The sequence below is a fragment of the Emydura macquarii genome, unplaced genomic scaffold (genome assembly GCF_026122565.2).
Source record: "Emydura macquarii macquarii isolate MOO-44397 ecotype Brisbane River unplaced genomic scaffold, CSIRO-AGI_Emac_v2 contig_3295, whole genome shotgun sequence".
NCBI classification, from domain to species: domain Eukaryota; kingdom Metazoa; phylum Chordata; order Testudines; family Chelidae; genus Emydura; species Emydura macquarii.
The window spans coordinates 564585-576829 of record NW_027133432.1 but is presented as its reverse complement, the minus strand read 5'-3'; the positions used below and the strand labels follow the sequence as shown (position 1 = coordinate 576829).

At 43.8% G+C, this 12245-nt stretch overlaps 1 protein-coding gene across 4 annotated transcripts in view; it reads right to left on the bottom strand.

Annotated features, from left to right (window-relative positions):
- The window catches only part of SMAP1 (small ArfGAP 1), a 292144-nt gene that overhangs the window by 17116 nt on the left and 262783 nt on the right, over positions 1-12245 (bottom strand). The window lies entirely within an intron of this gene.

The window sequence follows — 12245 nt, the reverse complement described above, 5'->3', positions numbered from 1 at the left end:
GCAGCTTAACCAGTTTAATGGAATATATTATAATGTTTTGCAAGCATTTTCACAGTTTTAGTCAAACACTCACCAGCATTATAGTTTTATGAATGGGAATGTAATAGTTATCCTACATCTTTCTACCAAAAAGAGGTTACTAACCTGTAGCTGGAGGTTCTTCAAGATGTGTGGTCCCTATTTGAATTCCAAACATGAGTGCACATGTGTACCATGAGCTGGAGCCAGAAAGCTTTCACTGCAGTGCCCGTTGACCCACATATATATCATATGTCTGCCTTGTGTTTGCAGCTGAGGCTATAATAGGATGTGCAGGTCAACGCCATCCAGTATCCCTCTTACCTCTAAGTAGTGTAGTCTGCAGCAGAGGGGATGGAGGGCAGATATTGGAATCCAAATAAGGACCACACATCTCCAAGAATCTCCAGTTACAGGTAAGTAACCTCTTCTTCGAGTGACGGTTGCTATATGGATTCCAAATGTGAGTTTTGAGTAGTGGTGATCAATGTGGAGGTGTGCGAGTACAATGTGGCCTACAGCTGCATCTGCAGCTGAGGCAATGGCATAATGAGATGGGAAGGTATGAATGGAGTGCCACATTGCTGTGCAGCAGATGTCTTGCCACTGTACGTCCGCAAGGCAGGGAGATGTGGCTGCGAGCACTCGCGTAGAGTGTGCTGTGACTCCAGCAGGTGGAGCAGTGCAGTGTAACATTAATGAATACACCTGGAGATCTACTTGGAGATTTGTTGTGAGGAGAGGGCTTGTCCTTTGAATTGATCTACAGTGTCGATAGCGTGTTGGCAATACTCAAATGGTATGGATGTGTTGCAAGTAAAACACCAGCACACATCGAGGGAATGCAGTGTTCTGTCCACATTGGAGGTGTGGGGTTTAGGACAGAAGACCAGGAGGTGAATGCACTGATTTAGTTGGAATTCTGACACCACCTTCAGGAGGAATTTGGGGTTCAGCTGCAGCAAATCTATCTTTGTGGAAGAGAGCATAGGCAGAGCCATCATGGCCAGCAGTTCACAGACCCATCTGGCCAATGTAATGGTGACTAAGAAGATTACCTTCATGGAGAGAAAGCACGTGGCAAGTCTTGTGAGGGTGGACAGAACTAGATTAAGGTCCCACAAAGGTGTGAGTTTGAGCACTGATAGGAAGGTATTGAGCAGATCTTTTAGGAAGCACAGAGTGGCAGGGTGTGTGAACAAACAGAAGCATCATTCACCAGGGGAAGAAAGGCACTAAGTGCTGCCAGGTGGACCTGTATGGAACTGAGGCCAAGGCCTAACATTTTGAGTTCAAGAAAGTTATCGAGGATGATGGGTATGGAGATAGTCTCCAATGGGTGGCAGTGAACCATGAGGCAAAGCGCTTCCACTTTGCCAGGTAGTAGGTCCTGGTGGATGCTCTCCTTGATATGGAGTAAGGATATGATGAACCATGGTGGAGCATACCTTGTCTATCCCTGAGCTCCATCCAAAAACCAATTGTGAGGTGGAGAGGGCCCTTGATGTCAGAGAGAGGGCCCTGATCTTGAGTGAGGGGATTCAAGTGTGCGTGGAGGTGGAGTGGTGTGCAAACAGAGAATCAGAGGAGGTCTGTGAACCAATACTGATGTGCCCAGAATAGGACTACCACAATCACCATAGCTTGATCCTTGTGAATTTTGTGGAGGATTAGCGGGAGGAAGGGGATGAGGAGGGAAGGCATAGTGGAGATTGCCCATCCAGGAGAGAAGGCATCTCCCTGTAAATTGGCATTCCTGGCCCCTCTGCAGCAATAAAGGGACAGTTTATGAATCTCACTCATTGTGAAGAGGTCCCAACTGGGGGTAACCCAATTACTGAGGAGGTATTGTAGAGTGGTGTTATGTAGCTCCCCACTCATAGATCATGTAAAAAGACCTAGTGAGCATGTCTGCAAGGGAGTTTTTGGGCACCTGGGAGGTATGTGGCCTGGAATGTTACTTGCTATTTTATGCACCAGTTCTACAGATTGATGGACTCTGTATAAAGGGAGGATTACTTGGTTCCATCCTGCTTATTTATATAAACAATCACTGTGAGGTGGTCTAAGAGCAGTTTAATGTGACGGGACTGTACGGGGGAAAAAGACCTGGCATGTGAAATGGACTAATCTCAGCTCCAGGATGTTGACATGCATTCTGGCCTCTCATAGTTTCTAGAGGCCTTGGACTGTGTGGTAGTTCAAGTGGGCCCCCGAACCTGTGAAGAAGGTGTCTGTAATGAGGGTGGCTTGTTGGATAGAAGGTGTAAATGGTGTACCGACCATGACCTTGGAGAGATTGGACTACCAGGTGAAGAGGCTAGAATCATCTGGGGAAGTCAGAATCTGCTGTTGATATGGTCTCTGTGTTTGTAAATGGAGAGGAACCATATCCGGAGGCATCACAGGTGGGCATGGAGTGTTATGTAGGTGCAGGTTGCCATGTGATCCAGAAGAGGGAGAGAGTGGCAGATAGCGGTGTGGGGTTGGCAACGTAAATTTGCAATTGAGGAATTGAGCACAATGAAGCGATCTGTTGGGAGGAAGGCGTGTGCTGCCATGGAGTCCAATCGGGCTCCAATAAAGTTGATCATCTGTAGGGATGAGAACCGAATTCTCCTCTATTGATGCAAATGCCAAGGGAGGCAAGGAGGGTGCGAACTAGGATAGCCGCAATGAAGACTTGTTGGGAAAGTGCGATGAAGAGCCAGTCATCTAGGCAAGGAAATACGGAGTAGCCCAGGTGTCAAGTGTATGCAGTGATGACAGTGAAGACTTTTGTGAAGACCCATGGAACCGCTGCTATACTGAAGGGGAGCGCTCAGAATTGATAATGGTGGTGTCCCATCATGAACTGAAAGAGCTTCTGGTGGTCGGGGTGAATATGGAAATGTGGAAATAGGCATCCTTCACGTTGAGAGCTGTGAACCAGGTAATCAACCTGGGGAAAAGGGGATAATCAACGTGAGCATCACCATGCGGAACTTGGATTTCTTGATGAATCTGTTGAGTACTTGAAGGTCCAGGATCAGTCAACTGTCCTCCCTTCTTCAGGATGAGGAAATATGGGGAGTAAAAGCTGCATCCCCTTTAGCAAAAAGGGGCAGGCACTATAGCGCCCTTGGGTAGAAGAGTTTTGGCTTTTTTTTTTTTTTTTTTTTGGAGGAGGGATTGATAGGAAGGGTCCCCATGGTAGTCCATGGAGGGCGATGAGCGGGAAGTGAGAAGAATTCTATGGAGTACCCATGATGGATGTTCTCCAGTACCCAACTGTCTGTGTTGATCGTGCCCCAATTGTGGGAGAATGGTGAAAGACAGCATCCAAAGATGATCTGGGGCACCACAGTAGAGATCGGGAGTGGTTCACGGATATCAATTGGCATGTCAAAACTACTGTTTTGACTGATGCTGGGTCGAGGAGGTGCCTGTAACAGAGGGTGGGTATTGTGACCAACTGTTGATGATGTGGTTCCTGCTGCTGTTGATAATATGGTGGGTAGGGGGCATGTGGTCAGGGGTGGAAGACTTTTTGCCTGTGCTTTGGGGTTGGGGTATAAATGCACAGGAAGGTTTGTGAGTCTGTTAGGGAATAGAGGGATTCAGCCGTTTTTTCACTGAATAGTTTTTGCATATCGAAGAGGAGGTTCTCAAGGGTGCTTTGAGCCTCGCTGGGGAAACCGAACAACTGCAGCACCGAACAACTGCAGCCATGAGTCTCTGCAGAGCACAACCCTGGTTGTCAAGGTCTGAGAGGCAGTGTCAGTTGCATCCACAGCAGCTTTGGCCACGAGCTTCCTCTCATCCAACAGTGTTTGGAACTGCTGCTGCTTGTCTGCTGGCGGCAGATCTTTAAAATTAGTGAACTTTGAGTAATTAAGAAAATCATATTTCAACCAGCAGGGCCTGATACTTTGCGATGCAAAATTGGAGCCCAGCTGAAGAGTCCATCTTTTTCACCACTCTGTCCAGGGGAATGGATTGTTGGGGTTGCTGGTGGGCCCACTCCATTGCTATGTGGATCACCAGAGAGTTGGGAGGTGGATGGGTGAAGATGAAGTCTGCACCTTTCATAAGGAGAAAGTATCTCCACTCAGCCCTTTTGAGAATGGGAGCACAGGAAGCAGGTGTATGCTAAACCACTTGTGCTGACTGTAAAATAGCCTTGTTGATAGGAAGGCTGTGCAAGAGGGTCCCTGTGGTTGAAAGATGTCCAGGAACTAATGGTGCATGTCCTGGACTTCCTTCACTAGGATCTCAAGTTCTGTTGCTACTCGTTGGAGCGGTTCCTGGTACTGACATTGGTCATCAGATGAGGCGAGTGAGGCAACGATAAGCACCCACAGTTGGGACCGGCAGTAGTGGTTCAACCTCTGGTTCATCTTCCTCATGAGCAGAGGGCACCAGAGGAGCGGGAGACGATCAATAGGAGATCACTAACGGTGCTCTGCGACCCTACTATGGATCCCAGAGTGGTCAGTAAGGCCAAAAGTAAGAGTCTTTTCCCATCAGCGGGCCTTGGAGGTAGCGGTACCACACCTCCCCAGTGCAGTTGTAAGTCAGGAGATACAGCAACCTGTGGCATGAGTCCGAACTTTGAGACCGGGCAGGAGAGAAGAAAGGCTCCGGCTCCAAAAGGTCCTCAGACTCTGCTGATGGTTCCTTGAACACTGGCACCCATGGTACCAGAGCGCAGTGTGGCAAGGGCATGTCTCGCCCCGGTGATATCATTAGTGGTTCGCCAGCTGAAGAAGGGAAGACCATGAGTGGAGAAGCAGAGAAGTGATGATGTCGGGTAGGGGAGCATCAGCTTCTCAGTAGAGAGCAGTGTCTAGGCAACCAGAGGAGCAGAACATCATGTGGGCTGACCCCAAGGGTCCAGGCGGTGTCACTGGAGCCAATGGGATGGGCAGTAAATATGTGGGGGAGGGCACCGGCACAGATCCTGGCGCAGCTGACAGTACCACTGCATCACTTTTCTCTTTTTCCTTACCCTCTATTCTAGGAGCCTTAGCCAGTGGTGTGGCCAGGTTAACATGCATCTTCTTGCTGACCTGGTGTGTCTCGGGGAGGGAATGCTGCATTTGCGAGCAGTCCTACTTGGGGATCTGCTCTTGTGGCCATGCTTCTTCCCCCTATGGTGGGGTTTCTCTCACAGTCACAGTATCAGCAGATCCAGTGCTTGGTAAGCACTCAAAAGAACACTGATTGCTGGCAAAGGGTGTTGCACCACCAGTTCCGGATCTGAATGCATGTGCAGGTGCATGGCGTCTTCCATGAGGAACTTCCAAGGCCAAGTTCTCAGACTTCCCACATTCAGGCCAGAAATGCATTGCACTCTCCAAGGGGTAGCGGTGCGTGCCTCACCAAGGCGATACAAGCAGTGTTGGTACTCATCGCTCACCAAAAATGAGCACAGACAGGATGCACAATTCTTGAAGCCATCCTTATGAGGGCAGAGTGCCTGGATGGGGGGAGGGGGAGGGAAGCTGTCCCCCAAACAGGGAGAAAACTTTACTAACCCTATGAACTGCAAGGAAAAACAAGATAAAAGACAACTATTTACAACACTCTCTTAGCAGAGCTAGAAGCGTGGAGTAACAGGGGTCCTGACTCCAGCCATGTGGCAGTAAGAGGAAACTGGAGAGGCATTGACCCACACTGCCTATTATAGCTTCAGCTACAAACAGGGGGACACATGATGCATATGCAGTCAACGGGCACATCTACAAAAACCTTACGGCTCCAACGCATGCGCACCCACTTTTGGAGTCCACATAAGGACCATCACTTGAAGAATTTTGGGTTACACCAACATGAGAGCTATCAAATACATTAATCTGAACTCCTCAGGCAAATTAAATATTTGATAATGCCTAAAGTTACTTACAATGCCATATTTATTCAAAATATTGAATAAATATTCTTTATATGAGAAAAAGAGATGAAAGTAGCTGTCTCTCTTTAAATGAGAGATATTTATTTCTATAGAAGTAGAGGAGTACGTAGTGGTTGATGCTGGCTCTGGATCTTATAAATATTTGTATACATACATGAATTTATTCATCTGGGTAAAGATGTGCATACATATATGTGTTTCTAGGATTAATTTGTAAATTAGATAATCCTGGAAGACAAGAGAAGTTGGAAGAAGGCATATAACAATATCATGCTGTATAAACATTTTTTAAACAGTTTTCATATTTAATAACTGATTTTCATGTAGACATAGGCTACATATTCACATATCTTACAAAAAATATGCACAGAACTCAATTATATTATTATTCCAGAAGGGTAGCCATGTTTGTCTGTATACAGCAAAAACAACGAGAGTTCTGTAGCCCTTTAAAGACTAATTTAATTTCAGTAGGCATAAGCTTTTGGGGGTTGCACCCCACTTCCTCAGATGCAGTTGGTAGAAATAATATAGCAAATATGCATATACGTTGCCTGTATTTGTTATATTATTTCTATCAACTGCATCTGAGGAAGTGGGGTGCAACCCCCGAAAGCTTATGCCTACTGAAATTAAATTTGTCAGTCTTTAAAGTGCTACAGAACTCTCGTTTTTGTTATATTATTATTATTACACCTAGTAGGATTCAGGATTATGATGTTGATGAAATTATACCAAATTAAAACATGGACATTACTCTTAATATAAACAGTGACTGTGGAGGATGCTATGCTCCCAAAAGAAGACAAATATGCAAAAATATTATAAAATATGATGGACATTTCTGGACCACCTACAGACTGTTTTACATCAAATTTTACATTATTCTTTAGAAAAAATAGAAATAATATGTGACAGAAGAATACACACACCACACCATAAATAAAGAAATTAACTTTCTCACACTGAACTTGAAGTTGAATGGATGGGTTTCATGGAACTTTATGATGGCTACATATTGTTGTACAGAAAACTTAAAATGCAGATTTCTATAAAGTATTTTTGGTAGAATAAGAAATGAATTAGAGTCTGGGAGTATCCTTTGCTGAGAACAGAAGCAAAGATTCCTCTGGTGAGGGCACTGAAGGGCTGGACAGTTCATCAAAATGGTCTCTCCTGGGCAGAAGACTAAGGCAGGTCAAACTGCAGGTGTGGATCTACAAATTAAAACCATTAGACCAAGATAATAATTTATTAGATTAGCACTGTTCTAGCTTGATTAAGTTTTTTATTCCTTTCTTTCAAATGGCTCTGAATATATTTTTCCTTAACCTGTTTCAACTGTTGTGTCTATTGTACCCTTGTAAATTAGCCCAGTAATAGTTTTTTTTCTCTAAATAAATTTTAACTTTTTATCCATATTTTCCCGCTGCCTTGTGGAGACTATTTTAAAAGAGAAATAACTAATAATTTGATATATGTACCGCGGCAATGCCGAGGGATACTCTGAAGACTATTATAAAGAGCCTTGTAGAAAACGTTAAAATTCTAAAAGGGCAGGAATATACTATCTAGTTTAAAAGAAGATGCGACAAACAGAAGGGTGGGTGAGTGAGAGTAATGATGATATTAGACAGTAACAAAGATTAGTAATGTTTGCAAGTTCTTGATTTTAAACATTTACTTAAAAAAATGGTGAACATCCCCAATATGAAGTCTTACTGTAAACAAATTTCTTTGCCTTACCTCAGCATTTTAATTTAGTTTTAGCAATCTAATTTTCTTTTCACTGTTTGTTTACATTATGTATTTCTCTCAGCTTGGACAATAAAAATCTTGCAAGTCAGTTTTATTTTCAGATTATCAATGCTCCAATATATGGGTTGCAAACAATGCAGTTTATTTAATAACAGTATTCTCAGCAATGTTTTAAAAAACAGAGAATGTCCCTTTAAATAACTATAGTTACATAATATCTTAATATAGTAGTATATAGTCTTAATATGGCCACTTTTGAAGGATACTATTCAAAGAACATTCAAGAGACATGACTATTGCCCCGAAGAATTTAGAACAATTATAAGGTAGATTACGCCCCAATTACTATTTGAGGCTGCAAATACTACTGCAATACAGATAACAAAATAAAAAATAATATCCAGTAAATAGTACTGCGACCATGCTAAAACCAATGAATCAGCAGAAAACCCTGATTACAATAAGCATATGAAGTTTAATTTCCCCTGGAGTTGAGAGGCGCTTCAGGAAAAAAACTGGGAGTTGAATAAATTGCTTCATAGGGAACTCAAAACTATGGGCAGAAACTTGAAATAAGTCCAGAGAGTAACCCAAGCTTTATGAAACACTGTACAGAAGGAACTGCCATAAAGGCTTGAATCTCCCTTTGAGCTGATGTAGTGGCTACTAAAAAGTCAGTTTTCATTCACAAGTAGCTTAAACAATAGGTGGTTACAGGCTCAAAAGGAAGGACCGTATATCCTGTTAATACTATATACCGATCTTGAGAAGGCTCCTGTACTGGGGCAAAACATGAATAAGGCCCTTAAGGATTCTATACATTTTAAGGTGTGAAAATATAGCGTACCCCTGGATAGGATGGTGATGTGAAGATTTTGCTGCTACATGAACCCTTATGGAACTAACAAAGCCCAGATTGTTTCAGGGCTAGTAAACAGTCCAATATTGCTGAAATGGGTGTTGTCAAGGGAGACAGCTTATGCTGAAATAATCAAAGAGAAAACCTCTTTCACTTAGCTTTATAAGTGAGTTTAGTCAAGGCTTTACATCTTTTGTGTAGAATGTTCTAAACTTCAGCCAAACAGCTTCCTTCACTGGATGTCAGCCAGCCATCACCCAGGCTATCCGCAGTAACAATGATGAATCCAGATATAGGATATGTGATACTGTGTCAGGCAGAGCATAGTGGTCTGGGCTGCATTGAGAGTTTCATCAGACTGGAATACCAGAATTGCCTGGCCTATTTGGGGGCAATCATGATTACCTATCCAGCATCTTGCTTCAGTTTCTTCGGTACCCTCATTATCATGAGGGCTGGGGGAAGGCATACATGGTTTCGGTGTCCAATGTATGACAGGCAACACAACATGCAGCTCCCTCTGGAGCAGAACACTGGGCATTTTTCTGGTCTGTAATAAATAGGTCTATTGATGGGTATCCTCATTTGTGAAAAAATACTCTGCAACACTGGGTCCTTGATTGATCACTCATGGTTCTAAGAACTATTGGCTAAAGAGATCTGATATTAAATTATGAATACCTGGAAAATGCAGAGCCAGTGGCATGATCTGGTGATGAACACCAACTCCATAGCCAAATGGCCTCCTTGTTCCCTCTCTACTTGTGTCCTCTCTATCTATTGACATAATGCATAGCTATGGTGCTGTCCGTCAGTGCTTGGATTGCGGATCCCTGGAGAAAAGGCAGAAAAATGTTGCATACCAAGTGGATGTCTGATTTCCAAGATGTTTGTGTGTAGAAGAGCTTCCTGAGGGGGTCACAGGAGTTTGAAGGTGATCTACATGATCCCCCCTCTCCTCCTCACTATCTGAATGGAGCCACCTGTCACCAAAGTCTTGTTAAGCAGAAGAGCAGAGAATGGTATTCCATTGTACACCAGAGGAAGGTCTTTCCACTAGTTTAACAGGGACAGGACTTGTTGCAGGACTGCGACCAGACCAAATGCCAGGACCCTATACTGGTAGTAAGCTGTTCCTTCTAGGGTTCTGAGGTATTTTCTGTGAGCTGGATGTATGAATTTGTGAAAATAGGTATCCTGAAGATCGAGAAATGCAAATCCGTCTAGAGCAATGGTTCCCAACCTGTAAGGTGGAACCCCCTTGGTGGGGGGCACCAAAGATTATAGGGGGTCCATGAGATTGCAGTAATATTGAGGTCATTTAGTCACCCAAGCTCCGCTCCAGACACAGCAGCTTCGAGCTCCAGGCCCTCTAGAGCAGAGGACCAACCCACGGAGCTGCATGTCGGCCAGGCGCAGCCCCCCAAGCTCTGTGCCAGTTAGAGCAGAGAAGCAGCCCTGAACTCTGCTCCAGCTGAAGCGGAGGAACAGCTGCCCCCCCAACCCCGCACTGGCTAGGTGCCAGGCCAGAGAGAAGCAGCCCTGGCCAACCCTCCAGAGCTCGTTTCCATTACCCTCAGTCCATGAGGGATGAGAAGAGGCATGGCCACATAGGGTGTGTGGTGGTAGCTGCGCCAGGGTAGGCTTAAGCTTCTTACTCAGGTAAGAGTAATTTATTATGTCATTTAGTGTTATCATTATGTGTGTTTATAGGGGTTGTGTGTGTTTATGGCTGGTGGGGGGGGGAGGTATGTGTTTTACCTGGTGTTAACTAGGGGGGCTTTCACTATAAAAGCTTGCAAGCTTACATGAATATGGCTGCATGCTCTAGGCTGTCCAATAGAACTAAGGCTGATAAGTAGATGGGTAGCGGTGTGGGAGACACAATGGGAGATATCAGAAGGGCCCAAGGTTGTGAACCCCAGGTTGTTTCCTGCAGATGGAGTCCTCTTTAGAATCCCTACCTTATTCTCATTGTACTACATAAGGGTGGGGTCTGTGTGTAGGAGATGACTCTCTTCTGTGCCTTGGTAAGAACGAAGAGAAAAGAGTACACTCTCCTCCTAAGATGAGGCTATCCTGTCAGGCCCCCCCTGGGGAGAGGATGAGAGAACAAACACATAATGGATATTAGTCACGTTGCTTAAGGCACTATTGGGTGGCTCTCAGATACTATGGCGATGGGTGAAGTATAAGAATATACTTAGACTAGAATAGCATGCCTGGGTCTGTTGTATCCTACTTTACTGGCAGAGGATGAAGTCAGTACTGAAGATATCTCCTTTGTTTGCTGCACTGAGTCTGTAAACTTGTTGGTTAGCTATCACCATCTTCAACCTCTTGAAGAGAGTACCAGTTTCACATTTAAATACCTGTGTACCAGATTTATCTTGTATATTACAACACTAGGTACAGAGGCTTTCAGTACCAAGGAACACATTTCTCAGGTGACTGGTACCAAAATGCCAGGTACTGAGAGCACTGGTATTAAGAGAAACGTAATCCAGCGGTTTGGTGGGTACTCCTCTCTAACGATTGGTACTAGTGTGCCAAAGGGATCTCTGTCAGTGCATTGGTTGCCCTTCAACTGTTGAGTCCAAGATAAGACTTGCTGACCCATGTTGCAATTTGGCAGGCACTAGAGAGGGTGACCTATGCCTGAGCTCATCTCTGCAGTGGTGCTAGTTCCTGTCCTTCTCTCAGATAATTGATGCCAGAATGGATGGGGACAACTGGAGCCTCTTGGTTGATGGAACACAGGAACTTGAGGTGGAATCTCAACTCACCAGGGCGCTCATGAAGAGGGACTGACCAGATGACTAAATTCTAGCTACATCCTTTCTTTTAGTGTCCATAAAGGCTTGCATAAAGTACACTCCAGGAAGAACAATTTTAGGCAGTCCTCTCTAGCTTTTTGAGTCTGTTTGCAGAAGGAGACACATATGGAATACTGCTGAGGAGAATACGTCCCTCTTCTAAACAAAAGAGGCACTTGGAGTGCCAATCATTAAGCAACATTAAAGTTACACTCAAGGGGCAGATTTTGAACCCTGGGAATACAGCTTTTGACATACTGCTGGAGTTGCGGTATGATGGTGGGTGGTCTGGTTTATAAATTAATTATCTGGAAACCTCCCTCCCCCCTTAAAATATCTGACTAAAATGGATGCTGCTAACCAGAAGAATCAGATCTTGCATGTATGGAGCACCTGCTCTGCATCACAAGGGTGGAAACCATGTGCATGGTCACTTAAAATGTCAAAAATAGTTATGTCAGAACACAAACATATGCATGTTATATTATAAAAAATAAAAATCCAAATATTTCCCTTACTGTATAAGTGAAAAATGTACAGTATATGTTACTGAGAACTAGATATTAAAGTACATTTAACTTAAAATATACCTATTATTTGAATGACAAGAAGACATTTACAGTCTAACATTGTAATACATTAATCAAACAAATTGTTGAACATGTTAAACAATAAATAGTTAAACAATAAATAGTCTTAGTCTTAGACACCCGCAGCAAATCCATAATGCCTAAAGAAAATGAATATTATTTCCTCTTTTGCCATGCCATAAAAAAGTTATTTTCCAGTGCTCTAGCCTTATAACAATGATTTGCCTGAAGGAAGAAATTCATTCTAAGGGTCAGTGTCTATTATCAGAGCATCAGTATTAAAGTTTCAATGATAACACATGAATTGT